Raw genomic sequence first — 14,682 nt, forward strand, 5'->3', positions numbered from 1 at the left:
ATTCCACTAGCCGTCCCTTGTTCGTTCCCTTTAACGTGGGGATCAATACTTCGGGCTTAACGCCATGCTCAGCCGTTCCTTCCTCTTCCCGGGCTGCTCTTGCATCGGTTCCACAGAGGTAGATCACTCCCTCCGAAGCCGACCAGCTGTCGGGAGGCCAGGAAACCCCCGAGAAGCTCCAATGTAAGGCTTGGTAAGCTCTTTTCTTGCTCCGGTCCACAAACCTTCATACCTCCAACAAGTCAACCAATTTGTTCCTCGGGAATGTAACCTCTTATCTCTGCCGGTGGGAGTCTCCAATTATCTAAAACCTTTGGCCACGGAGAAGGACCGGAGGAAAGTGAATTTCGTGTCTGCAAATTGTCTCCTCAACACCGGTTCTCATGCGGCCGCCAAGGTACATACCTATCTTTATTTCTTTACCTCCTTTCTTTCATCCAACCCCACTCGCATACTGGTTTATAATGCTTTGGCATTTCTTTTGCCCCAGGCTCACCTTCTGATGATAGAGGGCTCCAGCACAAGCTTGATGAGGAGTGTGAGAAGTGGGAGGAATACCACAGCTGCAAGAGCGTCTTCCTACCCTTGAGGTAAAGCTGGTATCTTTAGAAGAGCTGGAGGAAAAGTTGGCTCAGTCGGAGCAGTACAGGAAAATTCAGAGTAAGGGGGCTGAAAAGTTCCATTCTGAGCTTGCTGATTTGAAAAAGAAATGGGATACCCATCAAGAACATTATGCTAATGTCTTGCAAATGGAGACTGGCTTAACCGAGAGGGTTTGGGGCCTTAAGCCGAATTGCTATCTTGCCAGAAGGAGAAAATAGTCGCGAAAGAAGCCAAGACTGTTCTTGAAGTAAAGCTCTAGGACCAGATGGACAAGACCAAAGAGCAGGTCGAGGACAATCAATGTATTTTTGACACAAATGCGACCCTTCGGTGCAACATGAACCTGAACGGGTTGGGGTTTTCTGACGTGGTTGATTTCTTGTTGAGGGAAAAGAAACAATTTGCCTTGGAGAAAGCCCACGCCATATACCGTGCTCGTAGAATTTCTCTCGAGGAGGCCCGAGGTGGGACGACTTACATTGATGTCCAAATTACGGTGGCATTGTTAGTGGAGGAGGCTGCTGCCAAATCTTTGCCCGTTCAACCCTCGGATAAGAACCCTTCCCAGATATCTAAAAGAGATAGGTGGTCTTCGGACGGATGGAAAGAAGAAGAGGTTTCAGGGGAAGCCGAGGACCCAGCTCCCCCGGTCCCTCCGATGGTGGTGCAACCGAGCCTGAGAATGCCCTCGCTGAAGCAGGCCCCTCCGAAATCAAGTCCACCCCCTCAGATCCAGAAGACTCTTCTCCTCCCTTGATTTAAGAATCCGGCCCCCTGCTAATGCTTTGAACTCTTGATTTTATCTGTTTTTGTTGTTTTGAACTTATTATGCTGTTTTGGCCGTCCCCTTTTTTTTGGAATTTTTTTGCTTTGTAATAGTTTGCTTCAACTTTTGAATTCTGCCCCTATTTTTTTGGGTCTTGTAAGTAGTTATGCTTCTTTGTCATATTTGGCCATGTCTCTAAGTTTTGAATGACAAAGCATCTCTTCAGAAGAGATATATATTGCCCAATACTATTATTATGTTGATATTTGTTGTGGGTCGGATGCAAAGGTTATTCGGCCCTTTGAGGGGGAGCTTTTTTACCGTGGGGATCCATCCGCACTAGGACCCCTTTGTCAAATTTTTGCTCCAGTTTTGTTTTGGACGCATGTGTTCAGGAATCGTGATTGCTTTACTTACTTATATTTCAGATTTGATATTTTGTACAATTGCATTTCCCAATCCGGGCATATTACTTCCGGCAGGATATTTCATGACCAAGAATTATTCGTCTGATTCATAATAAATGAGGGCCCCCCCCTTTGTTCGACGCCGATAAGAAGGACGTCTCGACCTCATCTTATTTGGCATAACTTTATGTTTCCTTCACGCTCTGAGACCCGTAGGCCGTGTCGTGTGTTCGAGGAAAATGTTTACGGGTTCGAGAGGACATGTTCGTATCAATAGGTTTAGAGCATAATAGTTGCGGCATGATCCTCTTTTATTCATAAATGTGAGGCGTGGAGCCTGAGTTCGTTTACATAGTGATCAAGAGGAAAGAAAAATCAGTGACTCCTAGGTGACATGGAAAGAGCTTCTAGTTGCTGATGCGGTGTCCTAGCCGGGCTGATCGGGCTTTGCAAAAAATAATACGTTTTACGATTGTTGCCTCTTTAAAAATCTTGCCGGTACAACCTTTTTTTTTTGTGGGAGAAAAACTCGGCTAAGGAAAAGAGTGCAACACACATTTTTCGATTCTTGTCTGCTCCCATCGGAGCCGATCATTACTTTAGCTAGTCCCAATCCCAGTCCTGCAATCAAAGCATTAATGAAAAATAGCTGAATAGATGGGTTGAAAGTTCATACTTGCGTCCTTTAAGGCCGTACGATGGTGACGAAGTCGTTCGAGAATCTTGGTAGTCCCTTTGCATGTGTTGACGTGCGATGTTGATATGCCAGGTCGTACTTACTTATCTAAATGTCCCATTTGGATAGCCGACTTGTAAGGTTCTAGCCTTGCAATGGTGCTTGCAACGAGGCAGTCGTAATCACCGTTATCGGGTGGCACTGGAAATACAGGCGAAGCTTTCGAGTGGCCGTAATCAAGGACTAGGCTAGTTTTTCTAGAGTCGGATATCTAGATTCTATCCCCATCATTGTTTTGCTAGCACAGTAGACGGGTAGTAGATCTCAACCTGCTTCCCGTGCCAGTGCCACACAGACTAAAACTGCCGAAATTGTTAAGTAAGTGAACAAATGCTCCTCTTCTTTGGGTTTTGCCATTACATGGGGTTTGGACAAATAGGCTTTGAGGTGTTTCAGGCTGTGGTGGTACTCTTGCATCCACCTGAATCCATAATCTTTTTTCATCAGGCAGAAAAATTCGTGGCACCGGTCTGAGGACCGAGACACGAACCTTCCTAGGGGCGCGACTCTTCCTGTTAACCACTTTACCATTTTGACATTGCCCAATGCGTCGGGCATTTCCTGAATAGCCTCTACTTTGTCTGGGTTCATCTCGATGCCCTGGCTGGAAACCAGGAAACCCAGGAATTTCCCCGACCTGCCCTCGAAGGCGCACTTCTCCGAGTTTAGCTTCATACCGTGTTGACGAAGAATATCAAAGGTTGATTGTAAGGCGGACATATGGTCTTCTACTTTCGGGATTTGACCAGCATGTCATCTATATACACTTCTATGGTCTTGCTGATCTATCCTTCGAACATCTTGTTTACTAACCTTTGATACGTTGCACCTGCATTCTTGAGACCAAAAGGCATTATGTTATAATGGCAATTATCGTGATTGGTCATGAACGACGTCTCTTGGTCCTCTGGTTGCAAACTAATTTGATTGTAATCCTAATATGCATCCAAGAAGCAGGGTAATTCGTCCCCTACTATAGCGTCAATCGTTTGATCGACGTGTGGAAGTGGGAAGGAATCCTTTGGACAAGCCTCATTCAAGAATTACCAATTTGCATAGATATTACCAGGGCGTCATTGTGGGAAGAGGTCAGTCCCGAGCCGTCGATTTTGGAGAAAGAGATGCTTTCATTTTCAGAAAGTTCCGAGGCATGACTCGTCGTTGGATTTTAGATTTTCTGAGTGATGTGTAGGTAACTTTTTTTACCATCTCGCCTTCGAAAATCATGTTGATAGTGTGAGTTGGTTGTGGTATCTTATCCGATTTATGCTCGGGAATTCGGTTCAGGGTGACCTTTGCCCTATTGCAGATGTATTCTTTCAAGTGCCCCGCTCATAGCAGCTGGGCTACATCAATCCTTAGGTTCGCATAGTCTATCGTAGCATGCTTGTGCGTGCTATGAAAATGGAACCATAACCCCGTGTTTCTTTTATTCATATTTGTTCGGATCTCGTCCGGGAACCTCGCTTGCTTCATTGTTCTCATTACCCCAACGAGCTCCGCCACATCGATATTGAATTTGTGATCCCCCAACATTGGGGGTCCGGTTCCCCTTGACATTGTTCCTCCCAATGAGGTTTCGATTATTTCTATCAACACCTTGGTTCATGCTTTGGCTGGGGAAACCGCGATCTTTGTACGGCTCGAATCGCCTTCTATGGTTTGTAGCATTTGCGCCATATCCCGAATTGGCCTTTTTGCGAGGCGAGTACTGCCTCTATCGGCTCTACCGTCCCCTGATCTTCCTCGATTCGCATCTTGCCTATGTACCTAAGATTTATTTCACACCACGTTTTGGCAGGAACTCTCTTAAGCTTTCCTTTAACATTTTGGATGCGTCCAAACTGATTGGATTTAGACAATCCGCGAAGGCGGCAATGGCCCAATCCCTTGGGATAGCAGGCAACAACATTCTCTCCCTTTGGAATCTGTCTACGAATCCCCTTAGCAGTTTGTCTCCCCTCTGATTTATGGTGAACACGTCTTGCTTATGCGTCTCAACCCTCTGGGCCTCCACATGATCTTTGACAAAAGCATCTGCAAGAGAGGCAAAAGAATCAATTAAATTTTAAGGTAAATCAGTGTACTAGGAAAGTACTCCCTTAACAAGAGTGTGTTGGAATTTTTTCAGCATGACCGATTTGATTTCGTGCTGTTTGAGGTCATGCTTAGTGATGGCCTCTTCAAAGGTCGTTATGTGCTCTTCTGGGTCTGTGGTTCCGTTGTACTTAGGCATGTCAGGCATTTTGAGCCTTCTCGGAATAGGGGTCGGGCCGCACTTTTCGGGTATGGTGATATCCCCTATTTTCGAGCCCCAGCGCCCTTTACAATAGATGGCGCTACGGTATTTGGTTCATCCGCTCACGTACTTCATTTTTGATCCCGATGAGCTCCTCATTAAACGCGTCCAGTCGTTCTCTCGTACCGTCAGTTTCCCCTTTCTTGTTTTGCGGCGCCGCGGAGGCTTTTTCCGCATTTTGGTTGGACGCAGGAGTCCCAGCCCTAGAATGATTGACCATGGTGGCCACTGCCATCTCCATTCGCTGCATTATCTCATTTTGTGACTTAAGCGTGGCCATGACCACGTCGTTTGTTAGGGAGCCTCCCTTTTTAGGGCCTCCCCTTCGTGTGGGTTTTTGCTTTCTCGCCCGAGGTCTGGGTCGACCCCTTTCTTCGAACACGCGCCTCCGGGGCCCCTCTGATTCTTCCGTACTTGAAACGCCTCCACTCCGCTCTTCACTAGGTTGTCTTCGTGGAGTCCCACCTCCATTGTTTCTTTGCTCCCGAACAGATTCATCATTATGTTCAGACACTAGTACTTCCACTAGGTTCGTCACACCTCGTGTGTTTTCATGACTTATGGGAGCTATTGCTTACCCTTGACGAGTTTGGTTTAGTATCACGGTTGCACTTGCTCTCCTACGGGTGAGTTCTTGCTACGGATCAGGACGACATCACAGTTGTCTACCCTCACAGACGGCACCGAACTATTTTTCGAAGAAAGCGGATTCAATTAGAAAAAACAGTTAGAGATTTGTTTTTATAGGGTTTGAAGGAAAGTGGGACTTATCCAATCCCGAGAACTCTTTTATGAGCCTGGTATGAAGTAATGTTGATCTCGGATAGAGCTTAGTATGCGACAAAAAAAACCTAAAATGATTCATGAAGCCAAAAATAAGAAAGTAATAATCTCGTGTATATTGCTTGTTCAGAGAGAAAAAATTGTGTTTACAAGAATGTGAGGAAGAAGAAGAAGAAAAACAATGCAGAAGAAAAACAATGCATTTCTTCTACCCTAAGCTAAGTTTATATAAGCCAATCCCCAACTTTTCAAACCCTATAGTACATGTGATGTGACTTTACTGTAGCCCTAACGTTCGTATGCACAGTGGCGCTCTGGTCGAGGTTGTTTTGTGTGACCCGAGTAGGTGAGAGTGGAAACCAGTTGGGTGACACCTTCGGGCTTCCCAAGTACCCAATCATAGATCTTAACCCCGTATGCATTTTTCCACCAATACACAAATCTTTTTATTTTTGCTTAGGAAAAACTAACATGTAATGCAACCTACAATTGATTTTTGGAGAGTAACCAAATTAAACTTATGATAGGAACTTGGCATTAAGTACGTTGGTTCTAATCATTATTAAAAGTATTGTGCACTTGAAGGATCAGCATTTCATCATTGAAATCAAATTAGTAAGCAAAAAATATTGGTAAATTCAATAAAAAATCCAAGGTGGGGAAAAATATCATGTACTACCTTTTTTCTACTTCCACTAGCTGATATATTTAGGTTTCTCCCATCTAGGAGTCACTGCTTTGCTTTCATAGGCATCAGTGCAATTTTTTTTTTTTTTTTTTTATGTCTTTTGATTTTTTTTTTTGGGTTTTCCCAACACCTGTAAGTAAATATTGTAAGTTAAATTTATCGCGAACTAATAATTATGAAGTACTCCATGAAAAAATATACTCCCTCCATCTAAAAAAGAATGTCTTAGTTTGACTTGGCATGGAGTTTAAGAAATAAATTAAGACTTGAAATGCGTGGTCCAAAACAAGGCTTAAATATTTGTGTGTCTATAAATTATTTCATAAAGTTAAATTATTTCTAAATACAGAAATGTGTCAATTATTTTGGGATAAATTAATAAGAAAAGTAAGACAATCTTTTTGGGACGGGGTGAGTAACATTAATGTACTTTGACGGACACCAGATTCTTTTACTTTTTAGTAGTTTTAGTGTTGCAAAATGTATTGCTTTAACTGAAATATTAATTGTTATTAGTAATAGTATGAGGAAGGTGATGGTAAGCTTGCATAGGAGAAGCTGAATTTAAGAACTTTGATTGGTTGTCTCCAATTCAGTAATTATTTTCTTTACTTACATAGATGACCTGTCAAAATTGTCAATGTGCAACACAAATTATATGTAAATGTTCTTCAAATATGCATATTTCAGCAGACCTCTTGGTGAACCTGATAGTATGACATGTCTCTGATTTTTTTTTTTTTTTTTTTTGCATATTCAATAAAATTTTCTTTTAGATGAACTATAGAAGTTTTAACATCATTGAGTTCTCTTCTTTCTTCTTCAACGGTTTATGCTTAGTTATTAAAGTGACATATACTTGTTTTTTAACGGATCAAGAATTTAAAGTTTGAAAAATCTATCCTTAAAGAAAGTGAAGAGCAAGTTGAATTAAAAGAGCTTTTTTGTTTTTGTTTTTGTTTTATTAGGGGTGGTTTAAAGACCATGTCTGATGCACACTTTCAATTGTGTCTAGGTGTCTGCGAAAGTATACGAGATAATTATTAATATTCGTTGAATATAAATTTTGTATATATGTATGAAAATTTCATATTTTAATCAATTACCCAGATAAGCTCTGAGTAGTGTTGTATTGGCAAAAAAGGAGTAGAGAGGGATTAGCTAAGCCTGACCTCAGTATGACACAGCAACAGGTGATACAATCACCCTAGAGGAACCAAAAAGCTTACACAATTATTACAGCGCCTTCTGGTATAACAAAAAGGCAGCCATACTAGCTAACAAAGAAGTTGGCTTTATCATATTTGCAACTAAGACTAGGCATCTACCACTTATCTAATTGAAAAGAGCCTATAGTCTGTCTAGGTAGATGAATAAAAGACCGAGTGAGTAGATTCTGAGTAGAGGAAGATGTCAACTTGCCTAATCAATTTGCAACTTGATTTCCTTCTCTGAAGCAATGACTCACTTGAATCCCAGCTCTATTCTTGATATTGTTGATGGTGTCAACGACTTGCTTCAGCTTCATGTTTCTAACAAGGTTGTTCGTCATCATATTAGCTATAACCATATGGAGTCTAGTTCAAGAGTAAAATTAGTGTATTCATGTTAATTGAGCCATTTTACCCCAAACTCAACTTCCAATGCCTCAGCCATATTACTGTTACTATAACTGACAGAGATGGAAAATGACGTAATCAGTTCACCCTGACTATTACTTGTAATTCCACCAATACATGCCCTGCCACTTTCATTTAAATAACTACCATTTGTATTAATATTAATAGATCCATCTTGAGCATAACTCCAAGTGACCTGCTTCCGCCTTTGAAAGGGCCTGAGTTTCTCCACTGTATGGCAGAAAGTTAGCCAGTGATTGATGTCTTGCAAGTTTGGTCAAGAAAACTTTGATATTTCCAAAAGCTCGATAAATCATTGTAAAGGAAGTGTCTTTGGCCACCATATTTACAGGCGCAACGCTGCTTCCATATTTCCCAGCAAATGATAGTAGGAGTGATCTTCAGGAGAGTTTTGTGAATGACATTCTCAGGTTTTGTGCTCCACCACAACTATTAAAGATGTTGGAAATTGGCTGATTTGCATGTTGAATTCCAAGAGGATTTCCCATGGTGTTGCAGATGTGCCTTGCTACTTCCCCTTCTACAAAGCCATGGTGCATTGCGTCATTAGGATCAAGGAATTGGAGATGTCATTCATGTTTGTTATACCAATGCCACCTTCCTCTGTTGGTCTTTATAAAATCTTTAACGACAGGTTGTCAAATAGTTAAATAAGCATTAGCGAAGAAGGGAAATTTGAACGTAAAAAGTAAAGTATAGTTAACGAATGGAACTCTGGTCGCTAAAACCACTTATAATGACCAAATTAGTTGTTGGTATCAAAGATTTTTAATGACCGGATGAAAATTTAGCGAAGGAAAAATATTATTGCTAAAAAGGATGTATAACAACCAGAGTTTTTCGCTAAAGAATCTTTAACTACTGGATTTTCAATCCGGTCATTAAATTTTAATGTCTAAGTTTTTAACGACCGCTTGTTACGGTTCACTTTTAGGCAGGTGTATAAAAGCTACTTCGAACTTGTGGACTCTATTTGGATTTTATGTTTTTAGAGTCGCTACCTAATATTTTAACGAAAATTAGGAAAGCCAAGTAAAAAAGGGTTTATCAAACAAGAGAGAAATCCTTTTTAACCAGAGTTTGAGGTAAGGGTTCTGGTGATCTTCTAGGGAAGGTTTTTAATCACCCTGGTATTAAGGATCCGTTGAATACGGTTGACCTATGAGCTTCAATGTGTGATTAATGTGATTATTTGCTAAAATATTTCTTTCTTGCAAAACTTGTCATGCTAATCATAAATTCCAATTTTTGGCAAGAATATCCTTTAGGAAAAAGATTTGGTTAAAAATATTTATAAGGGGTTCAAACAGCTTCATTTCCGGACCAAAACACACTCAAGATTTCTCCCAAGTAGAGTTGCTACTAACTTGGTCCAAATGATATGATTTTAGTTCTTATAAGTTTTATTATATATATATATATATATAGAAGATAAGTGGGGTATATCCCTTTCATAAAAATGGTATAGGCTTTGATAAGTATAAGTAAAGAGAAATGATTCATTAATTTTTATGTGGTTTATTGAAGCTCAATTAAATCAACTTTATCGATACCAAAGTCAACTTACTCTCAAATCAAAAATTCATGTAGAGTTCCTTTTGCTTTTTTTTTTTCTTCCCTTTAAGTTTGGGCTTTTGGCCCAAAAGGGTTTAAAAAAAATGTCTTGAGTCCAAACAGATTCAAGGAAGGTCCATTTGCACTTATAATGAAAATCTGATTTTTTGCTTTTGTTTTAAACCATACCAAAACGAGTCCAAGTCATTAGTCCAAAATCAATATTGGGCCATGATCTCATCATTTTAAAAAGCCTTTTCTTTTGAGAAAAATACTAACTCCTACGCGAATTCCCTAAGTTCTAATCACATATGGGTTTCGATATTTACAAGTGTTTACATGTACAACAAACATACATAACATACAAATAGGAAATGGAAAAGAGAAAGTTAGGCTGGTGGGCCTACCTAAGCCCACCAGTTGCCATTTTCACCCATGGATGAGCCTTTAATTATTTGTTTTCTTAATCTGAACTCGATCGAAGAGAAGGTTGGGCCTCTGGCCCAACAGGGGTTTAGCAAGAAATGGTCCAAATGGCTCGTACAAATTCCCATGCAAACAAAGAGGAGGAAAAGGGAAATGCGGTTAGAAGGTATCTATACTTAGCCATTAAACTGAAAGGGACTTAAGAAATTAAACACATGTGATTTACATATACGAACAGGCAAGCCCAAATATATTTAGCATGATTGAGTGAGTAAAAGGAGAAGAAGAAAGAAAGAAGGCCCAGACAAGCAGGTAATGCAGACAAGGCCCAAGAAGGACGAGAATAACTCAATAAAGCAAAACCCATTTTATTAGTGATGCAGATCGTTCAAACAAACAAAGACATGCCCAGATTAGAGAGAAAACAGGCAAGAAATAAGCCCAAATGCGTACGGGTACACAACATACGAGGAAAAGGCCCAATAAGGAAACAAGTAGGAAAACAAAGCAAAAATCAATATCCCAGAGTGCACAGAATGAGAATCCTAAGTTCAGATGAGTAATATACTAAGTTTATACTTGATATACAAGCCCATATACATGCCAAGGGGCATATAAAGGCTCTGTATCTCTGTATATCTTGATATATACTATATGTATAACAACTTAATAAAAAGACAAAAATCCAAAGCTCAAATTTATTCCAGTATTTACTAAAAGGATGATATACCTTGTTCAAATTCAGATCCCATCACATTCATTTTAGATTGAGACACTTAACTATCATACTCAGACATTATTTGGCAAGCATATGCAGACAAGCTGAATTCAAAATATGTAGTTGTATCATGCTACCATGATTCTAATTTCTTTAAGGCAACATCAAGCATTTGAAGGAAAAACAAATAGGGCAGGCAAGACCAAACATAATACTCAGATATTCAGAGATAAACAACTATCCAACAAACAGGCTTATTGAACTAATTTCTAGTATTACCAAATTACTTCATAACAAATAAGACATGCTTCCATTCTTCAGATAATAAGCAATATATCAAGTTCTTAATGCAAGACTTCTGGGTTTTCAAATGTTTAATATGAACAGATATGCAAAATTCTTATCAGATATACACATGGACCTCTGACTGCCCTTAACATGCATTTTTACACATAATCTTTCCTATTTTAGTCCTTAAGGAGTTTAGAGGATCCCATAATAGTGTTGTGAAGGCATTAGGAGGAACCTAATAGCTTAGGATTGTGTGTGCTAGGCTGAATGGGTGCACTAAAAGCCTTTCCCCCTAGGTAAGTCACTTCCTTGGCCTACACTCACACTAAGTGACAACTCCTCAACTTTAAAAAACATATACATCCACACAAGGTCTTGTACTTAGTTAAGTTTTAATGCTATCATGATTCAAAGGGATGGATAGACACTAACAGAATCAAGTGGAAAAAAGGATGCTTACAGACTCAGAACAGACCAGAACAACCCAGAACAAGGTAATAATATTTGAATATGAATGCTCATTCAACAAATGGATGCATTTAACAGGTTTAGAGAGGTTGTAACCACATACAAAGATAGGGAGCTAACTCAATATGGCATACTTAACACAATCTAGTATATACATTAGGTTCTCATGCTAATAGTCTCAAAATTCAAACTTAGAACGTTCTTATTAAACCAACATATAACCATTTAAGCATTATTTATCCAGTGAACATATAAGAGGCATTTAGCATGATATCACACTAAGTCTTGACTGGTTGGATCTCATTTTAAACTAATACCTAGGAATACATGAACTTAACACAATTGAAACATGCTTATATATTAACTCTCATAATTAACAAGCTAAATGAGGTGTGGTCACACAACAGTAAGCGACTAAATACAACTAAACTGCTCTAAACTAATACATGAGCTTAACAACAAACTAACCACGCTTAAACAAACATGTGAACATACCAATAAACTAATATGCTAAGCATAAACATACATCTAGACTATAAAGGCATAGTAAGAGTATAAACCAAGATAACCGAACAGTAATATCTAAACATGGACTAAACTAGGCTAAAACATAATAAAGACTAATCTAATAACTAGACATAATAAAGACTAATCTAATAACTAAACAACATACTAAACTTAAACAAGGAACTAGGCACATAAGCACACAACCATACAGAAAAAATGAAAACAAGAACTGCAAAAATAAAAGGAAAGGAAATAGGTTTACCTTTCTTATGTGCAGCCACAAATCGCTAATGGAATTGTAGACCTCCTTTGCTCCAAAATCGATGCTCAAGGAGTAAAAAAAGAGAAAAGAAACCTTTAAAACTTTGAACTCAATCAAATAATTAAGGATTTCAGCAAATGTGCTAAACCCTAGGTAATTCGATTGTGAATATGTGTGAGATCTTCTCTTTAAAATTGTGAGTCGGGGTTTCTTTACATAGAATCCCAAAAGTTTGAAACGCTAAACCAAGACTCGATGTGAGACTAATGGAAAATTCTAAGAATTGCTCCCTCAAAAAACAATCAATGGCTAAGATTTAAGCAAGTAAACATATAGAGGGTCAGATTTGGCTCAAAATCGATCAATCCATTCGGTTTTTCATGAACCAATGGAAATTGAGTATTCAAAATCAAATACAACAAAAATAATTAAAGGTTTTCGGTCACTTGACCGTTGATTTTGCAGAAAAAGCAGAAGAGAGCGAGTGGTTTTACCGTGTTTGGTTGCACTATGGTGGAGAGAGGGAGCTTCAATTAATGCTTTGCTTAAATTGGCCTTGCAAGGCCTGTAATAAAGCAAAGAGCGTGAAAAACCTTCCATTCTTGGCATTGTGACGAGGAAAGAGATGGGCCGGTGAGGCGGTATTATGGTTTCTCAACTACTAGGAGATATTCCTTTCTTAAGTTAGACCAAAATTATCCTACGAAACCTTGCTCATCGTTTCTCCAAAGTTCCAACAAACTTAATTTCCTTTATTCACTTATTTTTCCAATCCTTACATGACCTATTACAGGAACTTAAACCCTCATAACCATAAGGTAGGCGCATATAACCTCATATATCCTAGAAATTAACTCAAGTGTCTACAATTGAACAACTAACACCTACAAATCTCAACGTACAAAACTACGAGGTGTAACATAAGATGTCGCTACAACCCACTTGGTGAAGTAGTCTATGGCGACCAAAATAAAACGGTGCTTGTTTGATGCGGCGCGCTCTATTGGTCCTATGACATCCATGCCCCAAGCAGTGAATGGCCAAGGCGAGGTCATAGCATTCAGTTATGTTGGAGGGACCTTTATCAAGTCTCCATGAATTTGACACTTGTGGCATTTCTGGACGAATTTGCTACAATCGTTCTCCATGGTCATCCAGTAATAACCTGTTCTTAAGATTTTCTTTGCTAGCACAAACCCTTTCATATGAGGCCCGTAGGTTCCAGCATGCACTTCTTCATTTAATCTCGTGGCTTCGACGGAGTCAACACATTTGAGCAAATCCAAAACTAGGGTCCTTTTATATAGAACATTCTTATTGAGAAAGAAACCATTTGCCAACTTCCGGATAGTCTTCTTCTGATTGATGGTGATTCCTTCTGGATATTCTCCTTTCTCCAACTACATTTTAATGTCGACGTACCGAGGTTTTTCATCAATCTCTGCTTCTACAAAAGCACAGTGAGCTGGTTGATCTCTGATTTCGACTCTGTCGGGATTAATGTATTTACTATCAGGATGCTGAATCATGGATGTTATTGTTGCCAATGCATCAGCAAACTCATTCTGGGTTCTTGGTATATGTTTGAACTTGACTTCTTGGAACCAATCTGTTAGTCTTTGCACAAGTCCAACATATGGTATGATCTTCTCATTTTTTGTGGCCCATTCTCCTCGAACCTAATAAATCAACAAATCCAAGTCACCAATTACTTGAAGGTTTCGCACATCCATGTCAAGGGATAAACGAAGACCTATGATGCAAGCTTCATATTCAACCATGTTGTTGGTGCAGCTGAAGTTCAACTTGGCAGCCACTGGATAATATTGGCCTGAGTCTGTAACCAAAACGGCTCCGATTCCCGATCCTTTAAAGTTGATCGCTCTATCAAAGTATACTTTCCAGCCTAATTCATTTTAATTTTCTTCACCCTCAATTGTCATCACTTCTTCATTCGGGAAGTAAGTCCACAAAGGTACGGGGTTTTCATCCATCGGGCTTCCTGCTAGTAAATCTGCTAATGCTTGCCCCTTAACTGCTTTCTGTGCGACGTATTGGATGTCGAACTCACTCAATAGCATTTTCCATTTGGCCAGCTTCCTTATCGGCATAGGTTGGCGAAAGATGTACCTTAGGGGGTCCATCTTTGAGATCAAATGAGTCGTGTATACAGCCATATAATGTCTTAATTTTTGAGACACCCAGGTCAGAGTGCAACACGTCTTTTCCACCAAGGAATATCTAGATTCACAGGGTGTGAACTTCTTACTGATGTAATAGATGACTCCCTCTTTCTTTCCTGTCTCATCATTTTGTACCAACATGCATCCAAACGCATTCTCTGATACTGACATGTACAACAGTAAAGGGATTTCCAGCCTTGGCGGGACCAAAATGTGTGGATTTGACAAGTATCTTTTGATTGTCTCGAAGGCTTTCTGACAATCTTCTGTCCATTTAGTCTGAGCATCTTTCTTTAGGAGTTTGAGAATTGGTTCTACAATTACTGTGTACTGAGCGATGAAGCGTCCAAT

The sequence above is a fragment of the Lycium barbarum genome, chromosome 11 (genome assembly GCF_019175385.1).
Source record: "Lycium barbarum isolate Lr01 chromosome 11, ASM1917538v2, whole genome shotgun sequence".
Taxonomy (NCBI): domain Eukaryota; kingdom Viridiplantae; phylum Streptophyta; class Magnoliopsida; order Solanales; family Solanaceae; genus Lycium; species Lycium barbarum.